Genomic DNA, 17,413 nt, shown 5'->3' on the forward strand with positions numbered 1-17,413 from the left:
ATATATGGTTCGTATATAAAATCGGCTCAGCAAGGCCTCGCCTGCCCTAGTTAGCCGTATCTAAGCCAAGTTGCGGCACCCTTGCATAACCGGTGAACTATTTCGATATACTACACTATTGTTAGTGCGTTTGGGTAATTGTGAACACACAGTGTTTATATTATAATATTTTATTCGCTTTAAACATAAGGACCTGTAATTGTAGTTAATTTAGAATTAGTAATCAGGAGAGATTTTATGCTTTAAAGATTTTTATGTACGTTTAGTTTTTTTTTTAAATGAATAAACTGGCCAAGTGCGAGTCACACAGTCACCGAAGGTTTCGTACTCGGGTTTTTTTTCGACATTTTGCACGATAAATCCAAACTACTATGCATAAAAATAAATAAAAATCAGTTTTAGAATGTACAGGCCTTTTCATATGATACGGGATACCCCACTTGGTATAGTTATCTTACTTTGAAAATTGAAAACACTAATTATTTGTTAATGAACTCATTTTTTTTATGATGCAACCACAAATTCATGGTTTTCGGATTTATTCCTCTAGTTGTGCTATAAAACCTACCTAATTGCCAAATTTCATGATTCTAGGTCAACGGGAAGTACCCTGTAGGTTTCTTGACAGAGAGACAGTCAGTCAGACAGACAGACAGACAGACAGACAGACAGACAGACAGACAGACAGACAAACAGACAGACAACAAAGTGATCCTATAAGGTCCGTTTTTCCTTTTGCGGTACGGAAATTTTACTTTTGTAATGACATTCAAAAAGTGTACTCCCTTGTACAAGTTAGCCCTTGATTGCAATCTCACCTGGTGGTAAGTGATGATGCAGTCTAAGATGATAGCGGGCTAACCTGGAAGGGGTATGGCAGTTTTTATTAAACCCATACCCCTTTGGTTTCTACACGGCATCGTACCGGAACGCTAAATCGCTTGGCGGCACGGCTTTGCCGGTAGGGTGGTAACTAGCCACGGCCGAAGCCTCCCACCAGACCAGACCAGAAATTTAGAAATTATAAAATTCCAAACCCCTGCCAGGAATCGAACCCGGGACCTCCCACTATTAAGACCACAGCGCTCACCACTGCGCCAGGGAGGTCGTGATTTACTTTGAATAAAATATTTGATTTTGATTTTGAACCCTAAAAAAAAGTTTAACTGGTGTCAAATACATTTCTCTATTGTTCTGACCTTAGTAGGGCTGTAAGGTTAGCCGGAAGTGGTAGGTAAGGTCACGCCATGTAATATGTATGCAGTACCAATCGGAAGTACACGCCTATTTTCCTACACAAGGTGCATACCAGCATGATGTAACACAAGGTGAGACTGAAGGAAAAAGGTTTGTTATTTTGTTTATGCCTACCTACTTATAAGGCCTCATTTACGGAGACGCGGGGCGTTGCACGTCGCGTGTGGTGTGGCGTCTTGCGGCGCTTCATACGTTTTTTTGTTTACGGTGAGGCGGTGCGTGAAGCGGCACTTAGCATCGCACGCGTTATCACAAACATATGGCAATATACGATGTTGTTCATAGAGATGCAAGGCGGGAAGAGTGGCGGTGCCCACCGCTGTGCCCGCGGCGAATCCTTAAAGCATGTAGCGTTGCACCCGGCGGGCATCGCGCGATTTCCAAATAAAGACTGGCAGAAGGTTTTGCTGCGGGCATCGCTTTATCGAGAATTGCCGCCGCGTGCGCCGCCACGATGAACGCCGCGTGGGACGCGTACGCGCCTACTTCCCCATATGTTTTAAATTCAGTGCGGTGCGGGCCGCGCCGCCCATCGCAACGCGCGACGCCCCGCGTCTCTGTAAACGAGGCCTTTTTTTTCCGTACCCACCGCGGCGCGGGTACCATCGCGGGACCCTATTGCTAAAAGCCTCTGCTGTGTATAATGGGTTGTGAAAGTATTAGTATATTTTCACAGAATGTTTACCTACCTATTTCTTGAACTTGACTATACCATGAAAATGCTGTACTAGGTAATAGGTATTGTACCATCGCCGGCTCACTACAGAGCACGATTCTCCTCTCAGAATGAAAAGGATTTTGGTCAAAGTCTGCCACGCTGGCCAAATGCGGATTGGCAGACTTCACACACCTTTGAGAATTTATGGAGAACTCTCAGGCATGCAAGCGTCCTCACGATGTTTTTCCTTCACCGTTAAAGCAAGTGATATTTTAATTACTTAAAAATGCACATATCTCCGAAAAGTTAGAGGCCGGGATCGAATTTCCGACCTCCGATCAGGAGGCGGACGTCCTAACCACTAGGCTATCATGACTGCTTTGCCAACATCTTCTACCATTAGGTAATTATCACAGTCAATCGCGAACTGGTATATAATTATTAAAAACTAGCTTATGCTCGCGACTTCGTCCGCGTGGACTTCATAATTTCAAATCCTTATTTCACCCCCTTAGGGGTTGAATTTTCAAAAATCCTTTCTTGGCGGATGCCAAATTTCAGCCCGATCCGTCCAGTAGTTTTAGCTGTGCGTTGATAGATCAGTCAGTCAGTCAGTCACCTTTTCCTTTTAATATATTTAAAGAGTAACATTTAATAATAAATATCTCCTCGTATTATTAATTACAATGTCATATTATTATAATGGCTATTAATAGCAAAGATAATGTGGTATAGCCATGAACAAAGTATTGATAGTGATATAAAAATAACACTCTACTCTTGATGATTGCTGCATAATGTTAATAATTATGTCGAAATTATCAATGTTTTTGCAATTTTGCACACAAACTAATTGTAATTATCAACCATCATCATCATCAACCGATAGACGTTCACAGCTGGACATAGGTCTCCTGTAGGGACTTCCACACGCCACGGTCTTGCGCCGCCTGAATCCAGCGGCCCCCTGCGACTCATCTGATGTCGTCCGTCCACTTAGTCAGGGTCTTCCAACACTGCGTCTTCCGGTACGAGGTACATACATACACCATACTTAATATGTATTATAAATGCGAAAGTGTGTCTGTCTGTCTGTCTGCTAGCTTTTCACGGCCCAACAGTTCAACCAATTTTGAAATTTCAATTTTGAATTTTGATGAAATTTGGTACAGTTAGCTTACATCCCGGGGATGGACATAGGCTACTTTTTATCCCGGAAAATTAAAGAGTTCCTACGGGATTTTAAAAAACCTAAATCCACGCGGACGAAGTCGCGGAAAATTTAAAAATTATAAAGCTACTTTTTATCCCGGAAAATTAAAGAGTTCCTACGGGATTTTAAAAAACGTAAATCCACGCGGAAGAAGTCGCGGAAAATTTAAAAATTATAAAATTTCTTTCCCCTACCGAGAACCCGGGGCCTCCCATTAATAAGACCACAGCGCCAGGGAGGTCGTCAAAAATCATTTATTAAAAACGGTTGAACCGTTGAGTAGTTTTTTTTTCATTTTTTTATAACTTGTATGTTTGACAAGTGATGTGACGGCTACCTCCAACGTGGTGGTCGGAGACGTTCTTAAACTTTTTTTTTCGTATTTGAGTGTGTCATATTATATTCAACTTGATACCTTTACGCGTTCCTGAGAAAAATGCTCTTGACAAACAGACAGACAAACACAACGAAGTGATCCTACAAGGGTACATTTTTCCTTTGGAGCCGTAGCTCCAAAAACTCTCAAAAGAAAAAAAGAAAAAAATAGTAGAATTTTTGCCACTCCACTCATACCTATGTATATTAGCATGTGTGCACATACACGTCGGCCTTAACATAACGCAAAGTGTGTCAAAACGCACAGATCGACAATTTGTGACGCAACTCCGCAATTGACGAGTCGCTTGTGAAATCCAAAGGATGCGAGCTCCTATTCGCACATTCGACTGAATATCAAATCGACCGTGTATATTTTACTACCTGATCCTATCTGAATCTAACGACCTCCCTGGCGCAGTGGTAAGCGCTGTGGTCTTATTAGTGGGAGGTCCCGGGTTCGATTCCTGGCAGCGATTTGGAATTTTATAATTTCTAATTTTCTGGTCTGGTCTAGTGGGAGACCTAGTACGGTCCGATGCCGGTACGATGCCGTGTAGAAACCAATGGGTTTAATAAAAACTGCCATACTCCTTCCAGGTTAGCCCGCTCCCACCTTAGACTGCATCGTCACTTGTCATCAGGTGAGATTGCAGTCAAGGGCTATAACTATCTGAATAAAAAATAAAAAAATCTGCGCAAATGTAATTTTTGAAAATAAGTAAGAAGGTGGAACATCCAAAAACCCTGAAACATTTTTTAGATTTCTATTTAGTTACATTGCTTGAATTTTGACCGAAAGCTTAAATTTTAATTTTCATGGATGTAACTTCAAAAATGGCGGATTTTCATGCAAACTTGCATCCCCTATTTAACCCTCTTGAGGCGTTGCCCTAACAAAACGCGATTACGCAATCATCGCAAGTTCGCGCGAGTTTTACTCGTACGAACGCGCAATCAAACATACTGATCTCGAAAAGGCACAGACCACCACCTATAGACGCCTAATAGCCGGACACCCCGATCGCCAAGCTTAGGCTGTTGCTTAGCATAAAAGTCGGCCCACACGCGTTCGGTACCCTCATTCCGCACATCGTATTGATCACGTGACTTTTGAGTCCACCAATCACAACAAAGCATTCTCCCCTGTCCCCCGCCAACATTTTACGATATTGTTTTCATGCAAAACCTTGTATGTGCGTATTCTTGAGGTTGAATTCTCTGTGCGAAGAATCCATTGATGTTGGAATCCCCCTCTACTTGATGAAGCATGTGGGCGGGGCAGGCGAGCCGCGGATATGAGCAAACGCTCATATCAAAGTCTTTTGAGCACATTACTATGGGCCATTTTTGCCCAATTGTCACCGTGATTAGAGCTGCCGTACAAAACTCGAAAAGAAGCCGAGTTTTACTGTAATTATAAGTCGTAATGCGAAATAAAAATGTGAGTCCGGGTAAATAAAGGAATTTCTTTCGTCCATAAGATAAAAATCTACTAAAATATTTGTAGCTCGAGGCATAATCTCGAAAAATTATATCGGTTGACAATGTTAAGAGCGTTCATACACAATTACCAATTTTTTAGGAATTATTCATGTGCGAAGTGCTACAGATATTAGGAGTAATACCGAACAAAAAGGTTGAAATATTTAAGAACAAGCCTTTCTTAAAGATCTATTGCTAATGAATTATTAATTTTATTGAAAAATAATAATCCTATCAAATCCTTATTCTTGCGGAAGACGTTTACTAATTATACGATTTTGAGTGCGACTTTAGTCCGACAGTGCGTCTTTAGTTAACATATAACCACGAAAAACACATATAATAAACACATTCTCGGGTTATTTCTAACATACAAAAAATACAGTGATATCAAAACTCAGTCTTTCACACGGTAAATACTCATAGCCCCGTTTGTTTTAGTGGTTTACTAAAACATCGGAAACACACGAGTATCTCGTAATGCCTACAATAAGAGAAGATATACATAGCAATGCTAAGAAACATAAGGCTAAGCTATCCATACGAATACCTCCATACGAATAGTCTGACAGTGTCACTTAGAAGAATATAAGAACTGTCTTGTGGGCACTAAACCCACCGAAAGCCTTATGAGAAGAGTTTTTCGATGGAATGACCCTCTCCCAACTCTTGACACACTCATAAAAATACCAATGACTGATTACAGATGACCTAGAAATATCAAAACAAAAAAAGAACTGTGCAGTTATGCATGCTTCTTGACAGTCAGTATGGTATTTTAGTAAATCCTACTAAATCACTGGCTACTTTTGAAATTGGCCCAGCTACGAAATTTCGTAGCTGTGCCAATTTCAAGTCTTCCAATCATAGCTAATGATGATCACGTATCGTGGTCAAGCAGAGCAAACTTTCCGTCTGCGTAAAAGTGAAAACTCTAGGGCAACAAGATTATAAAGATAGCCAGACGTGAAAAACTGACTAGGATACCCTTAAGGCTCTTGAAAACTATCAGACAGACGGTTACGAAACAAAAAATGTTCGACACCTTGGGTCACTGGTGATTTGTGAACCAGTGAAAAAAAACTTCACATCCATACAAAATTTATTTTTAATTTTCAAAAGGCTCCCTAGAACATTTTTGTATGGAACTCTTTTTAGACACTTTGCATGTGCACAGAGCTTGAAGGTTTTCTTTCAGAAAAAATATCCTAGAAGTCACAATTGTACAAAATTTATCGGAGTACCTAAATTACAAATTATAGACCTATCTCAGTGCTAACAATGCTTTCAAATGTCATCCAGAAAATTCTGAACAACCAGCCAGCCAGCTTCTTGAATAGACATAACATATTATCTGAGAATCAGTTTGGTTTCCGGAAGGGAAAGTCTACAGAAGATGCCATCAACCTTCTGACTGATCAAATTGTTAATCGTATAGAAGCTAAGAACAAAGTAGTAGGCGTGATTATTGATCTCACCAAGGCTTTTAATACCGTCTCTGTTCCTATTCTTGAGGGCAGATTAGAAGCTATTGCTATAAGGGGATATACACTAAGTATCTTCAAGGATTATCGCTGCGGTCGGGAAAAAAAGATGGCCAGCAAACAAAACAAATTCATATAAAAAAATCTCCTTCATTTTCAAACAAACAAAGAACTTGCGAAGTGGTCCCACGCGTCAACGCTCTTAATTTTGGGCTTGCGTGTGTCGATAATTTTATCGATAGTGTATTTTTGTTTATAAAGGCTAAACATCTTGTAGTACCTATTGTTATAAAAAAGTTTAAGTACTATAGCATAATTTATAGTAGGTAGTAATACAACAATAGTAGATCTATTTTATATAATAAAACTTCGTCCGGCCTGACTGACAGACTGATCTATTTACTATCTAGTCTATCACTATACTTAGAAGAGACCCGTGCTCTGCAGTGAGCCGGCGATGGATTGATCATGATGATGATGGACAACAATAGATTGCATATTTTATACTTTGCCAAAACAAGACAGGTATATCATGGATTGACTAGGTATTCTACAGAATGACTGAATTATAGACATTTCCGGTACCATTATTGATTTTGAAATCGTAAGAACAGGATCTCGGCTGAAGTGAGAAGATTGGTAACTTAGGTAGGTACAGACTGATATTTAACATACATATAAGTCGAGTTGAGAACCTTTTTTCGAAAGTCAGTTAGAAATCGTCATGTATGTAAATAAATTTAAACAATGCCATACCATCTTTAACTGCCCTTTAAGATAGCCAATAATTATGACGTATTGATAATTATTATCGATATCGACTTCCAATTGTTACACATCACTATTTGTCAGTGGCTTGTGTATTGCCAGTGACGTACAAAAATTTTCACAATAATTTAATTAATTATTTTTAAAGTGATTGCTTCGAGCGACATGTACTTTATATAGTGAAACATGTTTTTCAGATGTTTGCACAATAAGCACAATAATTATCAACGCTTGGAACATGATATTAAGAACTGAAAATATTTATTGTGCAAATTTTTATCATAGCTGGCAATACTATACTTGAATGGTACTTCAAAATCAACCCTATCGTTAAGAAGATACAGACGATTTTTGCTTGTAATTTTTTGACCAATAGTAGAGTCGCGATGGCTGTGTGCTGAATACGCGATTCTTTAAGATAGTGTGCAAAGTGGCTCGCGCGGTTTTCATACAAAAGTAACTTCATCAGCGTTCTATAGTATTTATTATTCTAGGGAAGAATCTATCAGAAGTTTTATTTGCAACATATCGTGAACTTTTACAAAATATAGGATTTATTATTTTCGCTTTTTTTGTGGTATCGTATCAGTAATCATCAGTACTTATCACCTGTATTCGTTTTTGATAGCGTTCTGGTTACATCCTGTATTATTTTCTTCGTCCATAATGGGAACTCCTTCCATCAATCATTTGCCAAACACATTGCACATTCGCGCAAAGTTTCAACCATGTTTCAACAATGATAATATCGTAACATAACCGTAACATTCTTTGTGCTTAGTACGAGATTTTATAGCGCACTAACGTTGATCGAATTCGAGCGTCGAAACACAATAACGTCGGAGTAAAATGTTTATTTTACCAAAAGTTTTGGTTTAAAAAAGATCTGTTTTAGAATGTACAGGTGTACCCATTCATATTATACCCCACTTGGTATATTTATCTTACTTTGAAATAAAATATTAATTATTTGTTCATGAACACATTTTAATTTTTTTTGTGATGTGTGTATAGTATAGTATTTTCAATTATCAAGATAACTATAATAAATGAGGTATCATATGAAAGGGCCTTATCTCTACATTCTAAAACAGATTTTTATTTATTTTGCATAAAAGTTTTTGATTTATAGTGCAAAATGTCGAAAAAATACGACTGTAGTACGGAACCCTCGGTGCGCGAGCCTGACTCGCACTTGGCCGGTTTTTTGTAAATAATGAAGCAATTTTCAAGCGAGTGGGAGAATAATCTCATACTAAGTACACTTCCTAAGTATAACTACATAGTTGCACCAAGGACGGTTACAACACAATATAGTATCGACAGTAATAACTTACTGATACCTTATTGAACTGAATAACGCTTGTTTTGCGAACTAATTTTATCTTAATTATGACATTAATTATGCAATAACGTTATCAGAAGCATTATAAACGAGCAACTCACAAGCGTAATTCTTAAGCTATAAAGTCATCATCATCATCATCATCAACCGATAGACGTCCACTGCTGGACATAGGTCTCTTGTAGGGACTTCCACACGCCACAGTCTTGCGCCGCCTGAATCCAGCGGCTCCCTGCGACTCGTCTGATGTCGTCCGTCCACTTAGTGGGGGGTCTTCCAACACTGCGTCTTCCGGTGCGAGGTCGCCATTGCACCTTGGGACTTCAACGTCTATCAGTTTTACAAACTATGTGCCCTGCCCATTGCCACTTAAGCTTCGCAATCCGTTGGGCTATGTCGGTTACTCTAGTTCTCCTACGGATCTCCTCATTTCTGATTTGATCACGTAGAGAAACTCCAAGCATAGCTTTCTCCATCGTCCGCTGAGTGACTCTGAGTTTTCTTATGAGGCCCATATTTAGCGACCATGTCTCGGATCCATGTCATCACTGGCAACACGCACTGTTCGAAGACTTTGGTGTTCAAGCACTGAGGAATTTTGGACAAGAAGACATCTCAAAGCTACAAAGTAATAAAATATTTTAGATCATATTTTGTACTTGTGTTTGATTTGCCAACGCAACACGCCGCGTCTCCAGAAAAGACTCCTATGGAATCACAAGTTTTTGGCGCACAAGAAAGCGCTTGCTGGACGTCGTGAACGCAGACTTGAGAGCGTATAGACTGGGTAAATCGCAGGGTAAAGACCACGCAATGTGGACAGCAAAAAGCAAAATGAAAGCGAACCCTACCTAGGTGGGAAAACGCTAAGTCGAAGAAGAAGGTATCACAACAATTTATACAAAAAGAGAATACTTAGGCACGATATTCTAAAGTGACCATCACTTTCGGTTAGTTCTCTAGGATATCGTTATCCTCTTTTATCAATTCAATTCAATTCAATTTCTTTATTTTGCAGAAACACATAACTTTACATTCTTACAGAGTTAAACAGTTGATATGTTTCGCCTAGCAGAAGGCATGCAAAAGTAAAAATAACATAATTCCTAAACTACCTACTCTAGTAGATATGTATTAAAGAACATTACAATAATTTTAAATAATAGTACCTATAGATTATTGCTTACTTATAGTTAAAAGAATCTATATATATAAAATTCAAAGTCCTGACTGACTGACTGACTGACATAGATATCAACGCACAGCCTAAACCGCTGGTCCTAAAGACATGAAATTTGGAGGGTCTATTCTTTGTGAAGAGTAGGTATCCACTAAGAAAGGATTTTTCGAAATTCCACCCCTAAGTGGGTTTAATGGGGGATGGAAGTTTGTATGAAAGTCGGTCATTTTTCAAGTTATTTGCATGAAAATTGGTATTTGGGTTTTCGGTCACAAATGAAGAAATACGTGTTTCAGGATGTAAGTTTGTATGGGAAAGTTTTATTTATTGTTGATATTATAATTGACTTGAAATTTGGAAAGTACGTTCAGTTTTTAAAGTTATTATCATCAAAGTAGGTACTCGTTTATGGAATCAAAATTCAAATAGGTACCTCTTTAAAAACCTCATCACAGTGCCAAGACGGTCATTAATGTAACGTAATAAAAATATAAATATTATGAGTATTAGTTTACATAACCTCACTGTAAGGCTGTAAGGAGGAAGTGCGGAAACGAACGCCGGACCTCGCGCCAGCCTTCACCTCCGATAGATCGTTGATTAACAATGACATTACGTGTAACTGATTATAATTGAGTATTAGCTGTTGCTATAAATAGATACTTGTGTAAGATTTACTACCACCTATCTACTTACCTAAATGTAATAGGTTATAATATAGCTGCCTTTCCTACGACTCCGACTGCAGAACATAATTATAGAAATAATTATTAATTAAAGCTTGAGCCTCGATAGCTCAACGGTTATAGGAGTGGACTGAAAACCGAAAGGTCGACGGTTCAAACCCCGCCCGTTGCACTATTGTCGTACCTACTCCTAGCACAAGCCTGACACTTAGTTGGATATGAATAGAATAGAATTTATTTTATTCAAGTAGACTTATTACAAGTGCTTTTGAATCGTTAACTAGTTTAATTTAAAGGAAAGGCGAATATTAGTTATTTACCATGGCTAATATTCTTTAAAAAAAAAGATTATAATTGAGTATTAGCTGTTGCTATATATTTAGACACTTGTGTAAGATTTACTACTTTTTTTTTTTTTTTTTATTCAGATACAAGTTAGCCCTTGACCGCAATCTCACCTGATGGTAAGTGATGATGCAGTCTAAGATGATAGCGGGCTAACTTGGAAGGGATATGGCAGTTTTTATTAAACCCGTACCCCTTTGGTTTCTACACGGCATCGTACCGGAACGCTAAATCGCTTGGCGGCACGGCTTTGCCGGTAGGGTGGTAACTAGCCACGGCCGAAGCCTCCCACCAGACCAGACCAGAAATTTAGAAATTATAAAATTCCAAACCCCTGCCAGGAATCGAACCCGGGACCTCCCACTAATAAGACCACAGCGCTCACGACTGCGCCAGGGAGGTCGTCTTAGTACCTAGTACCTACGTATGGTTCGTGACAGGTCGAGATAGCGATCGGGGTATGAGGCGGGAGACGCGCTCCGCACACCCGCACAGTCCCCGGTGCGGGCAAGGACGGATGACATGCGGATGTGCGGGGTGTACCCCGATCGCCATCTCGATCTGTTGCTCATAACTTACGAACGACTGCACCAAATTGGATAATTCTTTTTTGTGTTCATTAATCACCTTCTTTCACACTGAGAGGAGACCCGTACTCTGTAGTGAGCCGGCGATGGGTTGTTAGTAAGTAAGTAATGAAAATCCTTACATCCGACAAATAATTCCGACTTCCCTTCGCGACGGCATGTAGCCCGCAGCCTGAGGTAACGTTACGCAAGCCTCAAGGATACGGGTCGGTTGCGCCACGCAAATGTCTAGCGAAGGAGCGGCGGCGTGTCAAGGCGCCAGTTCCTTTCGATCTTGGGCAATGGGAACCCGCCAAATGCCAGATTGTACTTGCCACTTGGATTAGGACCGCTTTTTTACATGCTTTTTAACCGACTTCAAAAAAAGGAGGAGGTTCTCAATTCGTCGGAATTTTTTTTTTTTTTTTTTTTTTTTTTTTTTTTTATTTTTTATGTATGTTCCCCGATTACTCAAAAACGCCTGGACCGATTTTGAAAATTCTTTTTTTGTTTGAAAGGGTATACTTCAAAGTTGGTCCCATTTCAATTTGGTGAAGATCTGATGAACATCTTCGAAGATAGATACTGGAACTCCTCAACGGATAAGAGTAAATTGCTCGCGATCAGTGTAATAGCTTAGTAAACAGTAGATTTTTAACCAGTCATAGCATAATTCCATGGGGCCACTAAAAATTGTGAAATAAAAAATTTTTACAAAAAAAATAAAAACCGACTTCGTTACATAAACACTAAAAATTGAAAAATAATTTAATTTATTACCGAATATATTATGTATACAAGAGTTAATATAGTTCCATAATAATATTTTTTGGGGTCGGTGCCAATGAGGTGCCATTGTGGAGTCCCATAAAAATATGAAGTTTAGACGATTCGCGCAGCTAAAGCTAATTGGCACCGGCACCAAAAAGTATTATTATGGAACTATATTAACTCTTGTATACATAATATATTCGGTAATAAATTAAATTATTTTTCAATTTTTAGTGTTTATGTAACGAAGTCGGTTTTTATTTTTTTTGTAAAAAATTTTTATTGTATTGAAGTTACCACACTTTGACTTACTGTGTGTTAGGTTTAATGTTTACTAGCTAATATTCTTTTTTTTTTAATCTTGCGTACTGTACCTAATAACTCCACGCGGACAAAGTCGCAAGTACGTTGTCTAGTAATCCAATAATCATAATAAATACCTAATTCAAATCTTCTAAATATATAAAAGAAAAAGGTGACTGACTGACTGTTTGACTGACTGATCTATCAACGCACAGGTCAAACTACTGGACGGATCGGCCTGAAATTTGGCATGGAGATGGCTATTACGACGTAAGCATCCGCTAAGAAAGAATTTTTGAAAATTCAACCCCTAAGGGGGTGAAATAGGGGTTTGAAATTTGTGTCGTCCACGCGGACGAAGTTGCCAGCATAAGCTAGTTAAAAATATTATCAATCTTGCACTTCACAAAATTTTGCACAATACTGAAACGAATTTTGTAACAATTAGGTATCCACTCTTCAGTGTGATGTAAAGCGGAAAATTAGTTTTTTGACCTTTGATTTCATCCCTCCCTTAGCCGTTAAAGTTTGACGGCAAACCAATTAATTAGAAGTAAACTAGGTCAACCATAATTTTTGAAATAAAAGCAGGAAAAAAAATCATTACCTCTATGACTACCCCTATATGCGAAAGTGTGTTTGTTTGTTAGTTTGTCCTTCAATCACGTCGCAACGGAGCAACGGATCGACGTGCTTTGCATGGGTATAGCTTAAGACCTGCAGAGTGACATGGGCTACTTTTTATACCGGAATATCAAAGAGTTCCCACGGGATTTTAAAACCTAAATCTACGCATACGAAGTCGCGGGCATCGGCTAGTGACAGATAAAAAAAGTGCTCCCAAGCAATCTCAATTACTGTAATAATAAGTTTTTAAAGTAGTTTTTACAGTCTTTGTAATTAGGTACCTATTCATTGAAATTACGCAGACACTAGTGTTTAGAGCCACTTATATTGCAAAATTGAGAAAGTCTCCTTAAATCATCCAAGAATGATGAACACTATATACCTAGTGCAAAAAACGAAAAAGTGATTCAATATTGTTAAACGTTTATCTTTACTTCATTCAAACAAAAACGCAAATTGGCGCAACTATTGAAATTCAAAACGGCAATAATCGTTAATCGAAATGCAACTTTGCGTCAACGGCGATTCGTCGTGGATAACGAAAACTTTGTTTACGAAATCAATTGCAAATAATACGTTAGCTACCATTACAAGTGAGTATCGAATACGTATGAAAATCATTGTAATTAAGTAAATGGATTCGTGAATGATATTACCTATTTAAAATACGGGATATATTCATAATAATCCATATCTAAATAGTATATAAAATGAAAAGATGACTGACTGACTGACTGACTGACTAACTGACTGATCTATCAACGCACAGCTCAAACTACTGGACGGATCGGGCTGAAATTTGGCATGCAGATAGCTATTATGACGTAGGCATCCGCAAAGAAAGGATTTGTGAAAATTCAACAAAATCGGGGTTTGAAGTTTGTGTAGTCCACGCGGACGAAGTCGCGAGCGTAAGCTAGTTATTCATAATAATCCATATCTGTCTGTCTGTCTACTTATTTAGTAAAGTAAAACATTCTTTGAACACCAAAACCATAACAATGGAAATATAACAAAGATGTTTGCAAGTACAATAGGCGGTTTTATCGTTAAAATAGCGATCTCTTCCAGGCAACCTTAGGGTAGATGATATTATAAAAATTAAAGAAAGCGGAAAGGGTGTACTAATTAAATAAAGTAAATACACATACCTAATATGCACACACGAGCTATTTTTTCTAGGCACGTAGGCATCACGTAGGCATCCGCTAAGAAAGGATTTTTGAAAATTCAACCCCTAAGGGGGTCAAATAGGGGTTTGAAATTTGTGTAGTCCACGCGGACGAAGTCGCGAGCATAAGCTAGTATTATAAATAATGATAACTGAACACCATACTCATAGACGTAATAGAATAGAATAGAATAGAATAATGTTTATTCGAGGTATATAGGTGGTACATGGTGTAGGCAATATCGTCCTGTACAGCAGTGCAACACCTCGAACAGGTAGTAGTATAATACACATAATACCATAATTATAATCGCTTTTATTCATTGAAAATGAAAATGAAAATAAAAAACTTTTTTTATTCGTATAAACTTTTACAAGTGCCGTGTGTTAAGAACCATTCCTCGTACTTCAAGGAATATTATGAAAAAAATATTGCGAAATCGGTTCAGCTGTTCTCGAGATTTGCGATTCATTTTTATATTATACTTAGAAGAAGATACTCGTATATATAGAGATAGATATAACTAAAATTAAACAACTTCACTATTCAAAAGCACTTGTAAAAGTTTACTTGAATAAAAATATATTCTATTCTAAATAATATATTCTATTCTTACCGGAAAATGTATCATAGTAGTATTAACTACCAACTAACAACTACTAACAGAGCAAATATAATAATTATTATTACGACAGTACTTATTACGACAAAGATCATTTGGTTGTATATTAGCATCCCTAATATCGATAGCGGGAAGTTCAGAACTTGGAATATACAGGTTAGAAACGGGATAGGTCCCCGAGTTAAAAGTTCCTACGTCTTTTTTACAAGAATTTTTACAGGAACATTTCGTTTCAGTGTAACATACACATTTTATTTCATCAACTGGCTTGGTATTAAGTGAAGGTACTTTTTCATCAAATGGAACTTGTTCATCAAATGGAACTTGTTCATCGAATGGAATTTTTTCATCAAACGGAATTTTTCCATCAAATGGAATTTTTTCATCACATTTGCTGTCGTATTTTGGAATGTATATCAGAAGGGGTTCGTCGATATTTTCGATTAAAATTTTTGATTTCCGCTTCAAGCATGCTGTTGTTAGCAGAACCTGAAAATAAAAAGTTAAAACAAAATTTTGAAAAGTAACTGCTGAATTTCTTGCTAGCTCTTTTCAGTAGAGCCTGCTTTCCGAAATGATGCAATCATGATATAAGTTCCATTGATTGGACTTTAAATGAATAATAATAATAATAATAATAATAAATTTTTTGTCCGCGGGCGTGAGAGTAGATGTATATCCATAATAATAATAATAATAATGTTTCTGGTGGACATCACCATTCCGTATGACGAGAACCTCGTGAGAGCTGAGACGGAGAAAAAGCGCAAGTATCTCGATCTGGCTCACGAGGTTTCCGACATGTGGCATGTGGAGTCCACTGAAATCATCCCAATCGTCATATCTGCGAATGAGTTGATCCCAGTCAGCCTCGCTCAACATCTGAGGCGACTGGGGTTCCGTGGCAGTTCGCTCGCAGCCAGGATGCAAAAAGCGGTCTTGCTGGACTCGGCTAGGATAGTCCGCCGATTTCTTCACCTGTCGCCCTGACCCCCGGCCGTTTGGTCTCCCCTGCCGGGGTGTAACCCTCCGCCCGGTACAAATATGTATGTATGTAATGTTTATGTAGGTTTATTTATTTTTATGTATGTAAGTATATTATAAACTTTTTTGGCTTTTATATGTATCTATTTTGTACACGGGCGTGAGAGCAAATGATATATAATAATAATAATAATAATAATAATAATACCTATAGATATTTTTTAGATTTTGCACGAAAAAATTTAATTATATATTTAAAAAAATATATAGATACTTACCGCCATAATAAGAAGTGATAATACAATCGCTATATATTTCATTGTTTATATATATTTTTTTAAATGTGTGTTTAAAAGTTCTTGATGTTCGTTACTAGGTATTAAAAAAATGTAGACTTTTATATAGGTTCCTTATCGAAATATAATTATCTGTTGTAATTTTGCTTCCAAAAATTACTTATTTTGATTTGTGTAATACTGGCACGTATATTTTTCGGGTGAATGCGATAAAGAATATTTTTAGTTTGAAATTGAGTTGTGGTGACCCTGATTCGTAAGTTAGGGCCAATCCATGTACCTATTAGGTCATTATATTATCCATCGATATTATTTGTATTATTTTGATGTCATTATTTCATAAATTAAGTAGAAGATCAAACCATCCCGTAATAGCTTTTCAAACTTTATCAACTTCTTTTTTTTTCAAAATCTGTGACCACTCAATTTAACAAATGATTATTTACTTACAAATCGAATTATTGTCGTTGGTCAAAATCGCTTGAATAAGGGATGATTTACATGTAATAAGGACAGTGCCACGTCAGGGCAATTTTGCCCCCATAAGGCACTGGCTCGGTACTGACATTATTAGCGTGCACTTCGTCTGGGCACAAAATATAACAATCATTGCCCGTACACAGCACGGCGCTTACGTGCGCGGTTGTTAATTAACCCTAAGAATGTGTGTTAATTAACAATGTGCATTTATGTAGTCAATTAAAAAAAAATTGGAACTAGTTACTCTAGTGAGTAAATACCTGTTAGGCGGCAAAATGTCAAAGAAGTTACAATTGACACACAGACTTACTCTACAAACCGTGTGATTAGAGTGTACGGATAGAGACCCCAGTTAACTACATTGTATGAAGTATAAATCAAAGAGTTTCATTGAAAAAAGAACCTTATGATCCTTCACATATAGTTTAATATCTCAAAAATTAAAAACTGAAAAATGGAATGGGTGCAAAAGCCATTGAATTTTCAAAACTGTTAAAATTGTGCAAGCTTTTTATAGTGAGTACAAATATGTACAAACAAATATCAATCTTAAGTTCAAAGCACAAGGTCAGTTTTCACAATTAAATCGAATAGCACAGCAATGTGGTATTACTTTTAGTCAAAAAAGAATCTTATTGGCACATGTTAAAACTGATATTTGTTAAAAAGAAAAGTGGAATAGTGTTGTAACTGCTACAAAAACTGAGTTATCTGTGTTATCGATAGTAATGTCGACCAGTGTGCCAGTGTACAGTGTACTGGCAGGTGATGGTTAGAAAAGTATGGAATACGCTTT

The 17,413-nt window shown here is 37.6% G+C and overlaps 1 long non-coding RNA gene across 1 annotated transcript; it reads right to left on the reverse strand.

The window, feature by feature from the left end:
* Positions 1 to 14,530: 14,530 nt before the first annotated feature.
* Positions 14,531 to 16,204, reverse strand: LOC138404000 (uncharacterized). Its single transcript, XR_011238108.1, has 2 exons — positions 16,120 to 16,204; positions 14,531 to 15,346 (listed from the first exon to the last, which is right to left on the reverse strand). It is a non-coding gene; the product is annotated as an uncharacterized lncRNA (long non-coding RNA).
* Positions 16,205 to 17,413: the final 1,209 nt, after the last annotated feature.

This window comes from Maniola hyperantus, chromosome 23 (assembly GCF_902806685.2).
Source record: "Maniola hyperantus chromosome 23, iAphHyp1.2, whole genome shotgun sequence".
NCBI lineage: Eukaryota > Metazoa > Arthropoda > Insecta > Lepidoptera > Nymphalidae > Maniola > Maniola hyperantus.